Genomic DNA, 22,067 nt, shown 5'->3' on the forward strand with positions numbered 1-22,067 from the left:
TCATTTTCCTGTCTTCTTCTAAGCCCGCCAAGCTGTTCCAACCTCTTCCTGTTACCCAGTTCCAAAGTTGCTTCCACACTTTTGGGTATCTTTTCAGCAGCTCCCCACTCTACTAGTACTGTATTAGTCCATTTTCATGCTGCTGTATTTTACTGTATTAGTCCATTTTTTGTTACTGTATTAGTCCATTTTCATGCTGCTGATAAAGACAAACCTGAGACTGTGCAATTTACAAAAGAAAGAGCTTTAATGGACTTACAGTTCCACCTGGTTGGGAAAGCCTCACAATCATGACAGAAGACAATGAGGAGCAAGTCACATCTTACATGGATGTCAGCAGGCAAAGAGAGAGCTTGTACACGAAAACTCCCATTTTTAAAACCATCAGATCTCGTGAACTCATTCACTATCATGAGACTGGCACAGGAAAGACCTGCCCCCCATAATATAATCACCTCCCACCAGGTTTCTCCCACAACAAGTCGGCATTGTGGGAGTTACAATTCAAGATGAAATTTGACTGGGGACACAGCCAAACCATGTCACCTACCAACGAAAAACAGCCCAGGACCAGATGGATTTGCAGCTAGAGGAACTGATACCTTTTTTTTCTGAAAGTATTCAAAATCATAGAAAAGGAGGAACTCCTCCCTAACTCATTCTATGAGGCCAGCATTATCCTGATTCCAAAGCCTAGCAGAGATACAACAAAAAAAGAAAACTTCAGGCCAATATCCCTGATAAACATTAGTGTAAAAATTCTCGCTAAAATACTGGCAAACTTAATATTGCAGCTCATCAAAAAGCTTATCCACCAGGATCAAGTTGGTTTTCTTCCCAGGATGCAAGGCTAGTTCAATATATGCAAATCAATAAAGGCAATTCATCACATAAACAGATCTAAAGGCAAAAACAACATGATTATTTCAATAGATGCAGAAAAGGCCTTTGATAAAATTCACCATCCCTTCATGTTAAAAACTCTCAATAAACTAGGTATTGAAGAAACATACCCCAAAATAATAAGAGCCATTTATGACAAATCCACAGCCAATATCATACTGAATAGGCAAAAGCTGGAAGCGTTCTCCTTGAAAGCTAGCCCAAGAAAAGGATGCCCTTTCTCACCACTCCTATTCAACATAGTATTGGAAGTTCTGGCCAGGGAAATCAGGCAAGAAAGAGAAATAAAGGGTATTCAAATAGGAAGAGAGGAAGTCAAATTTTCTTTCTTTGTAGATGACATGATCCTATATCTAGAAAACCCCATCGACTCAGCCCAAAAGCCTCTTAAGCTGATAAGCAACTTCAGCAAAATCTCAGGATACAAAATCAATATGCAGAAGTCACAAGCATTCTTATATACCAACATCAGGCAAGCAGAGAGCCTAATCATGAATGAACTCCTATTCACAATTGCTACAAAGAGAATACAATACCCAGGAATACAGCTAACAAGGGAAGTGTAGGACCTCTTCTAGGAGAACTACAAACCACTGCTCAAGGAAACCAGAGAGGACACAAACAAATGAAAAAATATTCTATGCTCATGGATAGGAAGAATCAATATCATGAAAATGGCCATACTGTCCAAAGTAATTTATAGATTCAATGATATTCCCACTAAACTACCACTGACATTCTTCACAGAATTAGAAAAAACTATTTTGAAATTCATATGGAACCAAAAAAGAGCTTGTATAGCCAAGACAATCCTAAGCAAAAAGAACTAAGCTGGAGACATCATGCTACTTGACTTCAAACTATACTACAAGGCTACAGTAACCAAAACAGCATGGTACCATTACAAAAACAGACACGTAGACCAATGGAACAGAATAGATAACTCAAAAATAAGACAGCATGTCTACAATCATCTGATCTTCAATAAAACCAAGAAAAACAAGCAATGGGGAAATAATTCCTTATTTAATAAATAGTGCTGGGAAAACTGGCTAGCCATATGCAGAAGATTGAAACTGGATCCTTCCTTACATCTTACACAAAAGTTAACTCAAAGTTGATTGAAGGCTTAATTAAATGTAAAACCCAAAACTATAAAAACCCTAGAAGAAAATCTAGGCAATACCATGCAGGGCATAGGCACAGGCAAAGATTTCATGACAAAATTGCCAAAAGCAATTGCAGCAAAAGCAAAAATTGACAAATTGGGTCTAATTAAACTAAAGAGCTTTGGCACAGCAAAAGAAACTATCATCAGAGTAAACCGGAAACTTACAGAGTGGGAAAAAATTTTTGCAATCTATCCATCTGACAAAGGTTTAACATCCAGAATCTATAAGGAACTTAAACAAATTTACAAGAAAAAACAACCCCATTAAAAAGTGGGCAAATGACATGAACAGACACTTCTCAAAAGAAGACATTCATGCAGCTAACAAACATATAGAAAAAAAGCTCAACATCACTGCTTATTAGAGAAATTCAAATCATTGTGGAAGATGGTGTGGCAATTTCTGAAGGACCTAGAACCAGATATGCCATTGATTCAGCAATCCCGTTACTGGGTATATACCCCAAAATATATAAATCATTCTATTACAAAGATATTTGCATGTGTATATTCATTGCAACACTAATGACAATAGCAAAGATATGGAATCAACCCAAATGCCTATCAATGATAGACTAGATAAAGAAAATGTGGTATGTATACAACATGGAATATTATGTAGCCATAAAAAGAAATGAGATCATGTTCATTGCAGGAACATGGATGAAGCTGGATGCCATTACCATAAGCAAACTAACACAGGAACAGAAAACCAAACACCACATATTCTCATTTATAAGTGGGAGCTGAACAGTAAGAACACATAGACACAGGGATGGAAACAACACACACTGGGGGGGGATGGGGTGGCAGGGAGGGAGAGCATTAGGAAAAATGGCTAATGCATGCTAGGCCTAATACCTAGGTGATGAGTTGATAGGTGCAGCAAACCACTATGGCACACGTTTACCTATGTAACGTACCTGCACACCCTGCACATGTACCACCAAACTAAAACTAAAAAATAAAAAGTATAGGAGATTAGGTTTTCAAAATACCAAAATTGATTCTGATGCTATAATAATTGAAATGGTATAGCATAGGTCAGAATGGAAAATTGACCAGTGAAATAAAATAGAAAACACAGAACCAATGGACCCTCATTCATTCTGATGGAAATTGTATGCAGGTCAATAAACGAGTGAAAGACTCTGCAATTAATAGTGCAAATCAACTGTTTATCTATATAGGAAAAAATGAAATAGGATGCCTGCTTCTCATTGTATATATAAAGTGACCCAACAGAATCAAGTAGTTAAGGAAAAAAGCAATACTTCAAAAATTTTGGAATAAAATGTAGAATATCATTATATTCTCAAGATTAATCAAGATTTTAAAAAATAAATCTGAAAAAATCCTAAACACACACACACAAAATACTAGAGTATCTTAATACTAAGGATCTTCTGTCATTTAAAACACACCATGAAGAATGTGCAAATACCATCTTTGAACAGTCCTGAGAAGATACACACACACACACACACACACACACACAGAATTATATATCTAAGAAAGGATTAGTGAGAATATAAAGAAATATTGCATATCAGTCATAAAAGACAAGCAAAACCAATGAGAAAATGAGCAAAGGACAATAGATCCACTTTCCAGAAGAATAAGCAGAAAGCAAACCAGCATGTGAGATGCTGAACATCCTTCATTGAATATATTACAAATGAGGACCACAATAAAGAAGATTTTGCATTCAATTTTACACAACATAAAAAGTTTAACAATATAATCATGAGGGTGTAGAATAGTATGAATTTGTATTCATTGATCAAAAGGTATGTAAATTGTTTCCAGCCTTATGGGAAAAAAAAGTTTTATCTTGTAAAATAGAACATTCATATGACCTAAATTCCATCATTTTCCATGCCTGGGAATATAACCTAGATAAATCATTTCATATGTGTAAACAGATACAAGACTTTTTTTTTCCTGAATATCATCTCTCCCTTGAGGCAAACAAAGTGACATCATCACACTTTTACCATATGTTCTGGTTAGAAGTAAGTCACCAGGTCCCACCTACAGTCAAGTGGAGAGGATTACCAATGGCTGTGAATATTAGGAGGCAGTGATCTTTGGGATCCATTTTAGAAGATGCTTACTTTAATATGTTTTTAGAATCTATACTGTTTTAAATCTAAAATACATTGACTTTTACTTTTATAATCCATTGATATTTACTTTCATACCTCATTGACTTTTTAGTATGATAAAAGGGATGGGTCAAATTTCATTCTTTTCTCTGTGAATGTCCAATTATCTTAACCACCGTTTATTAAAAAGTCCTTTTCTACTTCTCTTCAATGGCATCTTTACAATGAATAAAATGTCCATAGGTGCTTGAATCCACTTCTAGATTCGGTTTCATATGTCTGTCTCCTTGACAATATCACATTGTTAGTATCCTCATTAGTTAAGTTTTATTATTAGTCTTACAGTTTGGTAGTTTAAATTTTTCATTGTTGTTTATCTTAAAGAATGTCTTGATCATTCTTTACATTTCTCAGTTCCTTTTATATTTTAAAATCTGTTTTTCTCAGATTTCATTAAATGAGGTTGTGTTATATCTTCAGATAAGTCTGGGTGAAAATTGATGACTTTACAATATTGAATCTGACAATTCATGCTTATGGCATAGACTTCCATTTATTTAGGCTTTCTTTAATTTCTTAGAGCAATATTTTTTGATTAGGTAAAAAATTGCACAAGTATTATATTAGATTATGTGTATAAATTGAATACATTTTCATACTATTGTAAATTATTTATTATGTGGTAAACAGGATTCTAAAGATGCTACCTCCTAGAATCCGACTTCTGATTATTCAAACACTAATTTTGCTACTGATGTGAAGGGAACTTGAGAACATAATTAAGGTTATGGACTTTAAAAGCAGGATATTATCCTAAATTATCCAGGTGAGTATCGTCTAATCACATACATCCTTAAAAACAAAGAAGTTTCCCTGGCAGAAGTCGGAGCGATGCGGCAGAGAGGAAAGCAGAGATGAGATGAGGCAGAAGGGAAGATCAAAGAGATTTGAAACTTGGGAAGAAATTGACCCAGCTTTGAAGATAAAGCAAGAAGATCATGAACCAAGAAATATGAATGTCCTTTAGAACCCCAAAGCCAACAGGAAACAGAGACCTTAGTCCTACAATTACATGAAATAAATGCTGTCAATACTCTAATTTAGAAGTAGATTCATCCCTGGGGACGAGAAGGAAATGCAGACCTGCCCAAACCTTGATCTTGGCCTTGTGAAACTAGAGCATAGATCAGATGAGCCTTTCTGTGTTCTGGTTTCTAACCAATAGAATTGTGACATAATAAATGATTTTTAAGCTGCTAAATTTGTGAAAATGTGTTTTGGCAGCAATAGACAACTAATACAACTCCTTTTTACAAATTTATTTTTTAATTGCTTATGGCATGGATATCCAGTTGATTTTGGTTTATAGACCTTGTATTTAGTGGACTTGCTCAATTTATTTATTAATTTAATTGGATTTTTTTAGATACACAATTATTATTTGCTAAACACAACAATTTTATTTACTTTTCCTTTAATGCAAAGTTCTTTTTTAGCATATTATTCTGTCTAAAACCTCTTCCATAATATTCAATAGAAATGATGAAAAGGTATATTTCTTATATCTTTCCCAAATCCAAATAAAATTTCTCAATATTTCACCATTAAATGTCATACCTGTTGTAAGTTTTAAAATTTTTGTTTTCAGACCAAAAATGGTGAGTGAATTCTTACAAAATTGATGTTGAATATTAGCAAATATTTTTTCTTGCATATTTGAGATGACTTTGATTTCTTTTCTTATTTTCGTCAATGTGATCAATTACATTAACTGATTTCATGATATTAAATCAGTTACACTTTCAAATAAAGGATAATGAGTTAGAAGTTAGAAGTTTTAATTCTAATTTAGAAAAAAAGCTTCTGTTACTATGAGTGATAATGAATTTAGAAAAAATGCTTCTGTCACTGTAAGTGATAAATATCCTGTCATTTTTTTTCTCATAATGTCTTTTTCAGGTTTTGCTGTCAAGGCCATGATGGCTTCGTAAAATAAGTTGAAAATTCTTCTCCTTTTCTAGTCTCTTAAAGAGTCAAGTTTGTGTCAAATGAGTATGATACTTTCCTTTAGTAAAATTTGGTTTGGTTTGATTTGGTGATATCTTTGCCTGTGGTTTTCTTTGTGGATTTTTGAAAATAACATTTTAAAACTATTTAGCTTAATATATTTAATTGTTAATATTGCCTTTTGTAAGAGGAGGAGGATCTGTAGTAGTGTTTCCTTTTTAACTTTTGATATTGATAATTTATGTCATTTATGTGTGTGTTTAATGAATCTTGCCTGGAGCTTAAGTGTTTTCTTTGTTCTTCCTCTTTATTAGATATTTATTTTCTATTTCATTAATTTTGGTTCATTTTTATTTTTGTTTTTCTATATTCTTTGAGCTCATTATGGTATTCTTTTACTAATTTCTTGTAGTAGATGCTTGGATCATTAATATGTAAACTTTAGTCTCTTCCAATATATACATTTATGATTATAATGGCTCCACTAAACAGTTTAGGCGCATCTCACACATTTCAATAAGCATTGTTATTATTGTCGTTATTCAATTTAAACTATATGCTGTATCCCATAGTGATATTTTCTTTGACTTTTGTACAATTTATAAAGGTATTCCTGAATTTCCAAACATATTGGATTTTTTCATCTTTTAGCCACAGTTTTTATTTTTGTTTTTGGAATCTGCAATTATCATAATGAGAAGAGTTGGGCCAGATGCTAAGCTTATCTCCTTTGGCCTTTCTCAACTTTTGCATCTGGTCCTGCAAATTCTCATGGTAGGTAATACAGGTAATCCTAATTTTGGGTAATTCTCTGATATTTTCAACTTGTTTTAGCTTACTATTTTTACTACTACTACTACTACTTCTTTATCTAAAACTAGTTAGCCGTTGCCAGAAGCGAATCTTTCTTTAAACCTTCATTTAACTAAAGAACAGAAAATGCTCAGATTCCTACCTTTTCTTGACTGTGTACTATTAAAGCTCTTCTTCCTGCACACAGACTTCTTAGTTCAGTCGAGGGAACTTTTTTTTTTTTTTTTTTCCCCTATAGAATTGTTCTTCCTTAAGAGCTGGAAATAGGTAATGATGAATATAGAAGGAGAAACTACAGAACACTCCAGTCTTTCTTATAATAATTCAGCTTGGCATTTTGCACCTGAACCATACTGCAATCTTGCCAAATATCATTACTTTGGTGAGCTCTATGTTTTTGAGGAATTACACATGACCTTGTCTATTAACTTTTTAAGAAACAACTATTATAAATAGTAAGAAAAGCTGAAATAAGTCTTTGATTCAGGGACTCTCTATAGCTGATCTACTACTGGGAGCCATCAGATTATAATGGCAATATCAACCTTCCTTACAGGCTTTCCACTCGGCCATTTTTTATTTGTTTTTCTTCTGGCTTGTAATTTAGTTTCTCCAATGTGAACACAGTAACATTTATGTATCTGAACTACTGCACATGGTAATTGTGCAGTGTAAATCTGTGCAACCATACATGACTTCCCTGGCCCTTTTAAGGTACATATGTGGGTGATAAAAGCATTAAAAAAAAAAAAAAGCAAGGAAATGTTTAACAAAAACTTGCAGATGATGCTTACACTCAGCTGGAAAGAAGATAATGTGATTGGGGAGGGCCTCATAGTGGGTTTGAAAATACACAATATTTTGGGCCGGGTGTGGTGGCTCAAGCCTGTAATCTCAGCACTTTTGGAGGTCAAGGGGGGGTGGATCACCTGACGTCAGGAGTTCGAGACCAGCCTGACCAACATGGTGAAACCCTGTCTCTACTAAAAATACAAAAGTAGCTGTGCGTGGTGGTGCATGCCTGTAATCCCAGCTACTCTGGAGGGCAAAACAGGAGAATCACTTGAACCTGGGGGGTGGAGGTTGCAGTGAGCCGAGATCACGCCATTGCTCTCCAGCCTGGGCAATAAGAACAAAATTCCGTCCCCTCAACCCAACCCCCACAAAAAAACCCACAGTATTTTATTGATGATATGATTATTTGGGAGTAAACTAATATTTAATTTGTGGCTGTTATTTGAATTTTATAGACTCTTCTATTATATTTTACACACACACACAGACACATTCTTGCAGGATAACAGCAGCAATGGATTTATCACCTGATGTTTAGAGAAATCTAATTACTCTTCAAGACCAAACTCTTTTCTGTACTGGCCAAATCAGTAAGTGAAATGGGAATGTAATGGCCAAACCAATAAGTGAAATGGGAATGTAATGGATGCATCTTTCTAGTCTTTAATGATGGTGCTAATTTATGCTATTCCCCTAATGATGAATGGTGCCATTCTTACTAACAATTGGGTACTGATCCCTATCTTAGTGACCCTTTCCATGTTGCCTCAAGAAGTTAAGTTCTACCACCTGGACTTTGCTATTCCAGGATCCTGTTATCACTATGAAACCTGGAAGCCGATTTTAATAATAGCCCTTATCACTCTGACCTTCATCCGCTAACCTAAATAAGACAGAAATTGGAGCTCTTCCTACTGATGTATTTCTCAATTTTTCAGTGTCCTTTATGCTCTTAGGGATATAATTAAGGGTAGGGGAGTGGATTGCACATCATAAATCACTTTCAACATTCCCATCTCAAATGTCTTTTATTTCCTTACTCTAAATTATAGTAAGGGATTTTCAACAGTACAACCTCATTCCATGGAGGCCACCATTGTCTGTAGACCAGTCAGCTTTCAAAGCTAAAGTTAAAATCATTTCTAGCTATTCATTTTAATGATAAATCAAGAATCTCACATAAAATCATTGTTATTGAGAAATCCAATGTGATCTAAAACTATGTTTCTTTCTACCTAACCTAGCATTTTCAGAATTCATACATACATACATATCTATTTTTTGCCAGCATAAATAAAATTGTTTTAATTCTTTTGTTGTATCCTTTTTTATTTTCCTGATTTAACTTTATATTTGCCTACTGGGACTTGTAGGAACCTGATTATAGTTAAATTTGTAGGAATCAATGAAGGGTGGTATATGGAGTGGGCAAGATAGTTTGCATATACATAAAAAAGAAACCCTTTTAGTTACCTTACTGCAGGTAAAGTCATTATAATATTGTCAGTCCAGGCAGGAACATCCTGTGAGATAGAGTGTGAGAAATTGTTTCTACCAGCAAGTGAGGTGTATGTATTTGTAATACTCAGAGCCATATAAATTCTTTCAAATGACCTCATTCCAATTCTCAGGCTTCTCTTATTCCTTGATGAAAGCCCTGATGCTGAAGTAGTAAATCCAACCTATGTTATAATTTGGAAACTCACAGGATTACATCCCATATCTGATTTTTAGCTATATTAGCTCAATGGCTGAAAGAAAGTAGAAGTTATGTTAGGGGAGTGATAAAAGCAGTCACAGAAAGTTATATCTTAAATGTAAGTTAAATGCAGCAATGTTCACTACCAAATATTTAGATTAAAACCCCAAAACATGCCATATTATATTTGGTCTAATTAATATATATTTATCAATTTTCATGGGCTAAATCTAGCAGTTTGGTTGAGTTTCTCCGTTCTAATTAAGATTCCAGTTATAGAATGGACCAGTTTTCACATAGGTGACCCAGATCACCAAACTTGGAGGAAAAAAAAGAGCAATTCTTTTTTCCAAAGCTATCCCCAAACCCATGAAAATTGATGGCTTACCTAAAATTAGATTGCTGTATTAGATATTTAGGTAAGAACAGTTTGAGAAAAGGCTATCAGTCAAAATGCTGATGACATAAACAATATTGAAATAAATGGCTGATGAGGCATAGTGCAATGAAATGAATATCTATTTCAATAGCGTGTGCTTCATCAGCCATTTATTTCAATACTATATATTTATGTAGTATAAAGAATACTCATAATCTGTTGTTGTTAACCAACCTTATAAAAATGTAAATTATGTATTTGTACACTGTAGGTCTTATAAATAAGTAAATATATGAGTGTATTATAGGATTTAGGAATTTATGATATGAAGATGCTTTTAAAATCTGAATCAAGCAACATATCAGCTAGAATAAAGAAAGTATTTATAATTAAATCTAATTAGTTTGTTTATCACTTATTTGGATTATACAGAGTAAAGCTATGGACCCCCAAAAGTACCATATTCAGTTAGTAATTGGAAAGTGGATAAAATAACCACACAGTACAGCAACACAAGATTCTTTGCTTTATTCTCCCAACAAAAAAAACCCCCACATTTTAACCACAATCTTTTTGAAGTCATTACATTTTGTTATCACTCAAATATCTTTACTTTTTTTCAGACTTTGAGATATTAATGTTATAATGGAATAAACTTGGAATCCAGAGGTGTAGATTCAAGTCCCAGATCTCCAATTTGTTGACAAAAAGGGTAAGTCATTTAACTCCTGGGCTCCAATGTTCTTACATGCAAAATGATGGAGGGCAATTAGATACTTCTAAGGTTTGTGCTAAAATTAATGTAATACAATTCTGAAGATTGGTTGTAAAAATATATATCTCACTCATTTGCCTAAGATGTCATTGTGGTGCTTTATTAAAAGCCTAAGAAAACAAACAAACAACAACAGCAACAACAACAACAAAAAAAACACGGCAAAATCTTCCTATTCCTTCCCATCTCTTTCTCTCTCTCTATTCTCTCTGTACATATGTATATTCTCTCTTTCACTCTCTAATATATATATATGTGTGTATGTATGTGTATATATGTAAATAAATCCATACATACATAAGGTTAGATAGTCAAGAATAGATAACATTAGAATAAAGATTATTCTCCACCAAATGAAAAAATCTGAAAAAAAGATATGTTAAAATATGTATAAAATTTTAAAAATAATATTGGACAGTTGAAAGCCTCTCTAAGCATACGTAATTCTTGTCATATAATATAAAAACTATAACTAAATTTGACTGAGAGTTGTGATACTGAACAACTCCAGGGGACACCATTCATTATTTACTTAGAACACCTTTTAGACTGTTAAAATTTTAAAAGGTTGAAAATGCATGATATTAGTGAGTGTAAAAAAACCAGGCACGGTAATGTACAGAATGTAAATCCCAGAGGGAAAGAATTTGTTTAAAAAATTATGTTAAAATTTAAATGTGGCTATTCTCTGATTCTTTATATTCATTACTAGGATGTTATTCACTGGATATGTAAGCATACGTACACAACATTGTATAAACACAGAACTCTTTCTCTTGCACTGTCAAGGCAAAGCAATCAAAAAGAAAAAGCAGAATACAGAAATAAAACAAAGAGACACAAAAGAATCAGGGGAAACTGAAAATCTAGCAGTAAGGATCTTATTACATGAAACAAGCCACTTATACACATGTACTACATTCCACGATCACAAAAGACAAAGTCCAACTCCATGTACTGAAATGGGCAGATCTCCAAAATGTACCACATTTCATCAATTTTAAAATGCTGGGATTTTTTTCCCGTATATTCACGTATAGAAAATCTGTGATTGGGGCAGTTGTGATGTAATTTTGTTGCCTGTGCAACATAACACCAGGCTCAAATTTATAAAGTGATTGCCACCTAATTGGAAGAAAGTCCCCTGAAATCACTATTTGGTTTCTAGGGATTAAAGAAGTGCTAGTCACTTAGGTTCACGTGGTAAATTTGGGATGTCAGAATATTAAGGAAGTGGTTCAATGACTTTTATATTTTTATACGGCTTCTTTTAAGAATTGCCAAATCACCTAAGTACTTGATTGAACAAACAACATTATTGTGAGAGAAAATACAGACTTTGGTAATTCCAAGCTGAAAAGTGATTGAGGATTTAGTTTTTGAATATAAAATTTTAGGTTATCTTAACCAATTCATTTTTGCCTGAATTTTCCTTTTTAATACATGCACAAAATGGCAATCTTCTATAAATATATTTTCTATTAAAACTAGAAGAACACACATATTGTGTTTATTTATTTAATTAAATTAATTAATGAATTTATTTTTGAGGCAGGGTCTTGCTGTGTCACCCAGGCAATAAAATTATTGAAATGAAGGTGTTTATCTATGAACAATTGAAAAAGAATTCTAATGGTCTATATTTGTAAACAGCATCACTTACACCAAAAATGTATAATGCAATTGTACTCTCTTGATTGTTACAAAAGTCCTATGTAGCTAAATATATTTTGTTACCTTCTATCATATTTTCATTTATTAATGTGTACTGTATTTTTAATATAAAATGATTTTATAAAACTCCAGTGTCCCACATCAGTATTATTCCAGCATTATAGCATAAGTTTTGTATGTTTATAAGTAATTATTCCTAATATTTACTCTAAACCTCAGCATCACTATGCCACATGTTCTTAATGTAAGGTTTGGAGAGCTGGAAGACAAAGGAAAAAAGTGAAATTAACTAATGTACCTAAGAATAGGCCTTGTTAGCCATTGCAAAGTTGTATACCTGGACATTTTCATCTACTTTCATCTGTCAGTATACCACAATTTCTATTCCTGTATGATAATATACAAACTCACACACTCACACATACACACACAAAATAGCATTAGTTTCTTTGCCTTCTATTGACCAACTAGCAATAAAACCATATTCCTATTTTTTATGTATTTAAGAAGATTAATCTCAAAAATAATGTATTATATTATTTGATATGGTTAGGGATCTGAATGATAAAAAGAAATTTTCCAGGAGAAATAAGATAAGATAAATGACTACTTTCATGCAACATTGTACTACCTCAAAAGAAGTATAACTTTACTTTTAAAAACTTATTTATTTTTAGTCTATATAGCATTGACTTTATAATTATATTGGCATAGTGGCTCTTAGATGCTCTAAATAAAAATTCAAATTAACACATATTTATTGAGTTATCTAATAAACAAAAAATACTTTATGTGCCATGGTGGGAAAAATAAAGAAAAACATTTAAAATTTAAAACAGATTTACGAATATGCTCTTTGCATCATCTGTTGTGTTCTTTTCATAGTTATAAAAATGCATAATAAATTATTAAAATATTCATTTCTTATCCTGTTATTAATAATCAAGAATATTGTGATGGAAGTTAACAAAAAATAGTTTAACTATGAAAGTAAGTTTTCTCTTCTCTGTATATGCTGGACCGTAGAGTGATTGAAACACAGCATTGTTTTTACATAAATGTTCAAATATTAATAAAAGCTATATTAATATATATAATAAATAAGTTTGTTGATGTAGAGACAACTCAAGAGAAAAACAAAATTCGAATGAGATATTATGAACTGCAATATGTAAGTCCCATAATTGGAACCCTGCAATTCAATTATTATCAAATTTAAAGAAATAATGAGCAAACAAAATGCTCTTTTCCCAACAAGTAGGGCAATTTCTGTGAATCCTAACATCTGGTTATCAGTATTGTCAAGGAAATGTCCATCTGCCGGTGGTCTTAATGTAATTGGACACATCAGCACTCTCTTTTTCATTTGGGGGTATTTTCATGAGAAAATATGGCTTCTGAAAGCTGTAAAATGCCAGTAAATTTGAATCAATTTATTAGCGTAAATACATTTTGAATTTTAATTCTTACATAAAAGCTTTGATTGAATGACTTCTCACGGTAGAATTTGTGATAAACTTGTTTTCATGTCTTCCTGAAAGATGTAAAACTGGCCTGTTGCCTAAAGTAAACAGCCTCCACAAGCATTGTAAGTCAAAGACTTCATTTGTCAAAAATGAACTTTTCAGATACTGGATTTGAAAACAGTTCTGTGATTAGTGTCATTGAGAGTACTGAACACTGTGTTTCAGCTTCTGATTTATTTAAAATTAAAATAAACATAATTTTTAAAGAAAATAATAAAATAATAATCTGTGATTCTTCCATAGTTGGTTATCAAATCAAATATAATTAAAAATGCCTCTGTTATATGCCAATAGATTGTTAAGTAGATTATTTGTTATTTCTAAGGACATTTCATCCTTAAATATTAGTGTTAATACAATACTTCCTAATGGTTAATCAGATTTTAAAAATTCATACATTAAATTACAAATCACTTCTAAATTGTTATAAAATGACCAAATATCTTACTTAATAGCCTTAAAATAGTGTTTAGATTATATTAGAAAAATCTGAGGAGGCCGATGAGGGTGGATCATGAGGTTAGGAGTTTGAGACCAGCCTGATCAGTATGGTGAAACTCTATCTCTACTAAAAATACAAAAAAAAAAAAAAAAAAAAAAAAACAACAAATTAGCCATGCAGGGTGGCGGGCGCCTGTAATCCCAGCTACTCAGGAGGCTGAGGCAGGAGAATAGCTTGAACTCGGGAGGTGGAAGTTGCAGTGAGCCAAGATCACATCATTGCACTCCAGCCTGGGTGACAGAGAGAGACCTGTCTCAATAAATAAATGAATAAATACAATTAATCTTCATAATTCTTTAATACTAGTGACAACTAGTATTAAACTAGTATTCTTTAATACTAGTGACAACTAGTGTTAAACTAGTATTCTTTAATACTAGTGACAACTAGTGTTAAACTAGTATTCTTTAATACTAGTGACAACTAGTGTTAAACTAGTATTCTTTAATACTAGTGACAACTAGTATTAAACTAGTATTCTTTAATACTAGTGACAACTTAAAAACATGCAATGGGACCGGCACTTGTTAACTTCGAGTTTAGTGCTTATTTAAAAGAGAAACTTAATGTTGGGAAATCTGGGTCATTCTCAATGTGATTGTTAATGCAGTAGCCACTAAATTTGTTTCTGAAAAAATAAGGTCATTTCAAGAAATGTATAGTACATTATATTGAATTGAATATTGGGTTAATTATTTGGCATATGAAATGATAGATATTGAGGAGAAACCAACTTACTTTCAATAAATGTTAACTAAATCTAGGTTGAATTCTCTTCTGAGTAGCTCTTCATAGCACCCTAAGATAAGCTTAATTGTGCAAAACAACTACATGGGAAATTTGATTTCAAACATTTTCATCAGGACAGTTTTTGAAGGCACTAGAATTGTCTCTAATTGAAACACTAAACTTCTTGCATTTTTTTCTTTTTCTTTTCTGCACTTATGCTAAGGATACATAATTTCTGCTGATTTAGGTATCTTATGTCAGGGTAGTAAGTATGCAATTAGCTTCAGTTTAAGTGATAGCAGCATGCTATAAATAAGATTCTTAATTGTGTTTGCAAGATTAAAATTCAGCCTCATTGTTTGTTCCCTTTATTTCTTTGGTGGCATTGTGGCATATTCACATTGCTACCTCTAAATGAATGTCAACTTGTTTTACCTCTACTGCAGCCGATCGATACTTCATTAGGCTGAATTGTCTTGTGCCCATGCAACCTTGAAGCTGTGGCTTAATTACCACCCGTATTATGCAGTGGCTCAGGGAGCTGTGCTCAGCTGTGTCAGTTTTGAAAAAAATTTTAAAAGCCATGGTGTTACCTACATCTAGGAAAAATGGCCACTTGGTATAAAAATCATAATATTTGATAAATTAAGCTTGAATGATATTTTAAAAATGTATCAAAACACACAATATAATGTTTATATTTCACAACTTTTATTATTTTACACAACTCTTTGAATGGAAATATAATTTTCACGATCAAGCCATTGTGCAGTAAAGATAATTTAAAACTAATGGCAAAATTGCATTTATATGAAAGAGAAGAGAGGGGAAAGTGCAGTCAAATGGCAATCATGACAAATGACATCTCTTGTCCAAGAGTCATTTTTCCTCACTAGACTGATTTGTCATCCTCACTTTTGACATTTTTCATCCTGCTATGAAATCACACTGACAGAATAAGATATTTCTAGACTTAACAGCAGGCCACAGAAGACGGTTTTGTGCCTCCATTTGTTTTTTGGTTGGCTGTTTCAATTTTGATTTTTCAAGTTGCTAAAATCTGGACATACAAAACTTTAGTTTGAATGAAATATTATCGTTCAATTGCATGGAAGAATGTTATTTTAAAATAAAATGTAAAATGATATGTAATATTACTTAATTAAAAATACATCTCTCTACAGCTCACATTAAAAATGCACTAAAATACCAAAGTTTTGTTTGGCATATCAAGTAATAAATCATTTAGCAGTTCCAGCAATATGTGCCAATGTCCTGAATTTGGAACAGTCCTATGGAAAAGTAGTCAAAACAAGGAGATTGTTCATTAATGTACAGAGCCATGAAACTTAGATGGGAATTTGGCCTTAGAATTGTTATTAGTATTCTAAGGCTTTTATAACAAAGTACAGTTGACCATTGAACAGTACAGGTTTGAACTGTGGGGGGTCCACTTGAATGTGGATTTTCTTCCACCTCTTCCATCCCTGAGACAGCAAGACCAACACCCCCTCTTCCTCCTCCTCAGCCTACTCAACGTGAAGATGACAAGGGTGAAGACCTTTTTAATGACCCACTTCCACTGAATAAATAGTAAATATATTTTCTCTTCCTCATGATTCTCTTAATAACATTGCCTTTTCTCTAGCTTAATTTATTGTAAGAATATAGTATATAATACATGTAACATACAAAATATGTATTCATTGACTGTTTATGTCATCAGTAAGGCTTCTAGTCAACAGTAGGCTATGAGTAGTTAAGTTTTGGGGGAGTCAAAAGTTATAGAGAGATTTTCAGCTATGTGGGAGGGGAGGGTCAAGACCCCTAATCCCTGCATTGCTCAAGGGTCAACTATACCACAAAATGATGGCTTAACATAACAGAAAGATTTTATCTTATGGTTATGGAGGATAGAAGTCTGAAATGTCAACAAAGGATATGCTCCCTCTGAAACCTGTAGAGGAAAGCTTTCTTGTCTCTTCCTAGCTTCTGGCGAGTTGCCACAGTCTTTGGCACTCCTTGCTTTGCAGTTGCATAACTCCAGTGTCTTCACAGTCTATAGACAATTTTAGGCTCAAGACAACATCCTAAGCTGAAAATGAACCAACATTCCTTCTTCATTCCTTCCTTCCTTCCTTCCTTCCTCTCTCCCTCCCTCCCTCTCTCCCTCTCTTCCTTCCTCCCTCCCTCCCTTCCTTCCTTCCTTTCTTCCAGAAGCATTCATTGAAAAACCGTATACCAGAAAACTAAGATAATATTTAGTAACGTGAATAAATAACAACTTCCTCTCAAGTACATTACAGTTTCATTTAGAGGTGGGAAGTAGAGAGCAAACATTCATGTAATCTAAAAAGGTTCTCTAAGACATACTTCTGAGTGTCTGGTGGGCATATAAATCACTTGAGAATCTTGCTGAAATGAAAATTTTGAGACAGAAAATCTGTACTGGAGGCCTGGATTCTGCATTTAAAATAATGCAGTTGCCAATACTACTGTTCCAGAGCACATATTTGAGTAGTAAACCTCTAAGAGGCTTGAATGGTGGAGGAAGGATTAACTGAAACTGAAAAGCCAGAAAGCTCTTGAAGAAGATGGTTACATGTGATCTATATATTAAACAACCAGGAGTAGGTTGTCTTATATGGAACAGGGGCAAGGGCATTGCAAAACGCAGAGATATGTGCTAATAGAATGACCTGAATTGCAATGTGTTGAAACTGAGGAGTCCAGAGTGAGTGGGAAGAGGATGATATATTAATAGATGATTGTACCTTTGCAGGCAAGGTTAAAGCGCATAAACTTAACCCTAGTCAATGGAGAACCAGAGTTGTGTTAAGCACAGTGGCCTTGTGTCAAGGGAAGATCTATCAGTTGAACTTTGTTGAGCAAATATTCATGGAAGTGCCTGCTAGGTACTAAGTACTATTCTATTCACTCATGAAGCACTAGTAAAAAAAAAAAAAAAAAGTCTCTATTATTCCCAGCCTTGCATGGTAGTGGGAAGACAGTTTTAGGAAAGCAAATAATCTTTGTAGGAGGACAGGTACCAAAAAAGAGGGTGAATTCAATATGCTGATGGGATCAGAGTATTTAACATCATGAGAAAATATACATGGACTATTATTATATTAAATGTATAAAGTACACTTAGAACTTTGGGTTAAATACAGAAATATTAAACACATATTTGCCACTGCTTCTCTTAACTATACTAAAGTGAAAGTACCATGAAAAAAATTGAGGGGAAGTGAATAATTCCACATATACCAAAAAGCAAAATAAAATTTAACAAAGGAGAGAAGACAACAGCAAAAATATAGGCAGCTGCTAACTCTAAGCAGATGAGTGGGTACTAACTGTCTTAGCTGACCAGAGCATTGAAATCTCGGCCTACAGTGGGATCACAGAAGATCACCAAGAAGCAAGATGAATTACCCTGCACCACCTCAGTGTGACTCAGGAATTTGGAAGCATTGAGCATTTCTCAAGATGGGGATGTTTAAATAAAAGGCTTTGTTGAATATCTGAATAAGGAACAAATTAGACAAGTAAAGCCTTCCCCCTATCCAATTTAACCAAGTGATTACTCATTCCTATCATGGTAGAAGATGAAAAGTTGAAGACACAGTTATCTGGAAAAGACAACTCTAGGTCCCTGGATGCCACATACAACTAAAGCATGAAAACCAGAAAGTTAAATGAAAGTCTACACACGAATGATTAGACTCTTTTTCCCATCCTACTGGTCTCTATTCTCCCATTCAGCTTTGAGAACAGTAGCAGTCAGACCACATGTGAGAGTAATCATTCTTCTTTGGGAAACTCATGAGATCAAAGTAAAAGAAGAAACCCATAAACACCTACTCTATAGGTGTTCTATAGAGAGGACCTCCAAAGAAGCTGGCCCCCCCTACACAAAATAGAACTTTTTTCCAACTATTTGGTTCCTTTCTTTTAAATACAGCTAAGTAAGGCTTAAATAAATTTTATAAAATCAAAGGCATAAATTGTTAACAAAGAAACAGAGGAAATTAGAGCAAAGAGAAAACAAGGTAAGATGAAAAACAAAACAATAACAACAACCAAAACCCGTGTCATCAGAGACTTGGGAGAAAAACATATTTCTCATAGTCAATAGAATGTTTGGAAGTTAAAATGCAATGATTTTCCAGAAAATAGGACAAAATGGCAAAGAGAGGAAAAATATTATAGGAAAGATAAGAAAGAATCTTGAAGGAATGTCAGAAACAGCAGACAATATGCAGAGGAGGAAAATTATCAGATATAATTTCACAAACATTTTTCCAGAAGAGATAGACATAAATCTATAGATGGAAGAAGCCCATAAAATGTCCAGAGCAGTGGGAGGAAAACAACTCATGTCAACGCACATATTTTTCTTTTAGAATTTCAAAATAATGGGGGCCAAACAAGAGCCAGAATGTGTCTAGAGAAAAAAACAAATACACAACCATATATCAATTGAGCCAAGAATCTGCTAGCATTAACATTTTTAATAACATTATAATAAGCTAGAAGAAAATGGAAGACTGTCTCCTAAATTCTGAAGGAAAATTATCTCTGACTTGGAATTCCATTTAGACAAACTGCCATTCAATGTGAACAAAGACATTTTTGGAATGGCAAGGTATTAACACCACTTCTCAACGTTGCCTTATTTCTTAGATAACTCCTGGAACGCACGCCCTAACAAAGCATGCCCTAACTAAAAGCTTGCCAGGCGCGATGGTTCGCACCTATAATCTCAGCACTTTGGGAGGCAGAGGCAGGCGGATCACCTGAAGTCAGGAGTTTGAGACCAGCTTGGTCAACATGGCGAAAACCCATCTCTGCTAAAAATACAAAAATTATCTGGGTGTGGCTGCGCGTGCCTGTAATCCCAGCTACTTGAGAGGCTGAGGTAGGAGAATCGCTTGAACCCTGTAGGCGGAGGTTGCAGTGAGCCGAGATAGAGCCACTGCACTCCAGCCTGGGAGACAGAGCGAGACTCCATCTTTAAAAAATGAAAAAAAAATAAATAAATAAAAATAAAAATAAAAGCTGAGGATCAGTTGAGGCTTGGGAACCAGGAAATCCAACATTGGAGGGAGCAAGGGTATTCCCAGAATAATGGTGAAGGAAATTTAAAAAGTGACAGCCATCCCGCAGACCCACAGGCAGAGTTCTAATGGGAGCTAGAGGAAAGTAGAACACAAGGGTGAGATCTCCACAAAAAAACAAAACAGATAAATCCATCTGTACAAATCAATAAGAAGTGTACACTTCTGGTGAAGTTTGTGGATAAATTGGTCATAGATTCTTAGGATATTAAGCAAATGAAAAAACAAAGGAATCAACTCCAAGGCAAACCAGATTATTATAAAAAGTTGAATATAATCAACAGGTACAAAGTTACATTTAAATAGGAGAAATTTAATTCTATTGCACAGTAGGGTGACTATAGTTAACAATAATGTACAATTAAAAATAGCTAGGAGAGAGGATTCTGAATCTTATTGCTACAAAGAAATGATAAATATTTGAGGTGATATATCTGCTAATTACTCTGATTTGACCATTACACAATGTATCAAAACATCACATTGTATCCCATAAATATATACAATTATTGCATCAGTGAAAAAAAAACTTAAAAATGTGTATAATCATTGAATACTACGTGGCTGATCTCTGCATGTTATATACATAATTATAATAACAGAAACAGATTGATTTCCACCAAATATGTGAAAATAGGAGTTAGAAGAATGTAGGAAGTAAGAGAGCTAACTCCTTATTTTCAATTTTAAGAAATTAAATGATAACCTCTAAAGAAAAAAATAATAAGTAACACCTGTATTAGCAAACTATTTAGAAGCATGAAGTTAAACACCAAAGCAAACAGAAAAGAATGGAAAGTGGCTAATGCTGAGTAATGCAGGTGCTTTTCACCGTAAGTCATTTGAAGTGTGAAATTATGGGGCATTTACTACTTTGAAAATAATAATAGTAAAATATTTTAAAAGTCAAAAGTATAATAATAAGGGAGATATGCTAGAGTCCTTCAAGCTGGGAAGGAGGAAAGAACTTCACCATTTCGATTGGGTAAGCAGAACAGCTTTCTTTAAGGGACATGGCCCTTGATCAACATAAAAGATGAGAAGGACCAGGTCTGTCAAAACTGAGATAGGGCTTGGTGTCATGGCCCGTGCCTGTAGTTCCAGCTGCTTGAGAGGCTGAGGCAGGACAATCGCTTGAGCCAAGGAGTTCGAGATCATCATAGGCAACATAGCAAGACACTGTGTCAAAAAAAAAAAAAAAAAAAGAAAAGAAAAAGGAAAGAAAAAAGAAAAAGAAAGAAAGGAAGATAAAAATTTATTAATTTTAAAAGAAAGAAAGACACTGAAGTTTGCAGTATCAGCTAAATGCAGATACCATGGCAAGAAAGGGATTGTGTTGTAGGTGGAGAAAAAAGAATGCTCAAGTGAAGCTCACTAAGGAGCAGGAAGAGCAATTCTAGATGAATTTCGTTGCTCATTTTAAGGAATTTTATCTGAAAAGCAGAAGGAAACTATCAAAGGACTTAAAGCTAACTGGGTGATAAACCAGATTTATTTATTTTTATTAAGAAGAAAGATTCTGGAAGCATGAAGAGAAAGCTCTTGTTTTAGGTCAGAGAGCATGGTGTCTAGACCAGACCAAGTGGATGTTAATGTAGAAGAGTAGTCAGATTCCAGTTCTATTTTGGAGGCTGGGATTTCTGATGAAATTGCAGAGAAAGCACAATTTAAGAAAAAAAAAAAAAAAAAAAAAGATGAGGGCTGAAACTGAGGGCATTATAGGAACAGCAAGAATGTCCAGATTCAAAAGACAGTTTGGAAAGAGAGTTTATAGGACCTGGTGACTAATATGAGACTGAGAATAAATGGAAAAGTAGTGGGTGACATAGGTTTCTAACCTGGGATCCTGCCAGGAGTGAGGCT

General features: G+C 33.8%; 1 long non-coding RNA gene across 2 annotated transcripts in view; it reads left to right on the forward strand.

The window, feature by feature from the left end:
* The window catches only part of LOC129042931 (uncharacterized), a 304,280-nt gene that overhangs the window by 276,682 nt on the left and 5,531 nt on the right, over positions 1 to 22,067 (forward strand). For both annotated transcript variants that reach the window (XR_008504235.2, XR_008504234.2), the window contains one exon: positions 10,499 to 10,587. This is a non-coding gene — a long non-coding RNA (uncharacterized LOC129042931). The remainder of the gene's footprint in view (positions 1 to 10,498; positions 10,588 to 22,067) is intronic.

The sequence above is a fragment of the Pongo pygmaeus genome, chromosome 7 (genome assembly GCF_028885625.2).
Source record: "Pongo pygmaeus isolate AG05252 chromosome 7, NHGRI_mPonPyg2-v2.0_pri, whole genome shotgun sequence".
NCBI classification, from domain to species: domain Eukaryota; kingdom Metazoa; phylum Chordata; class Mammalia; order Primates; family Hominidae; genus Pongo; species Pongo pygmaeus.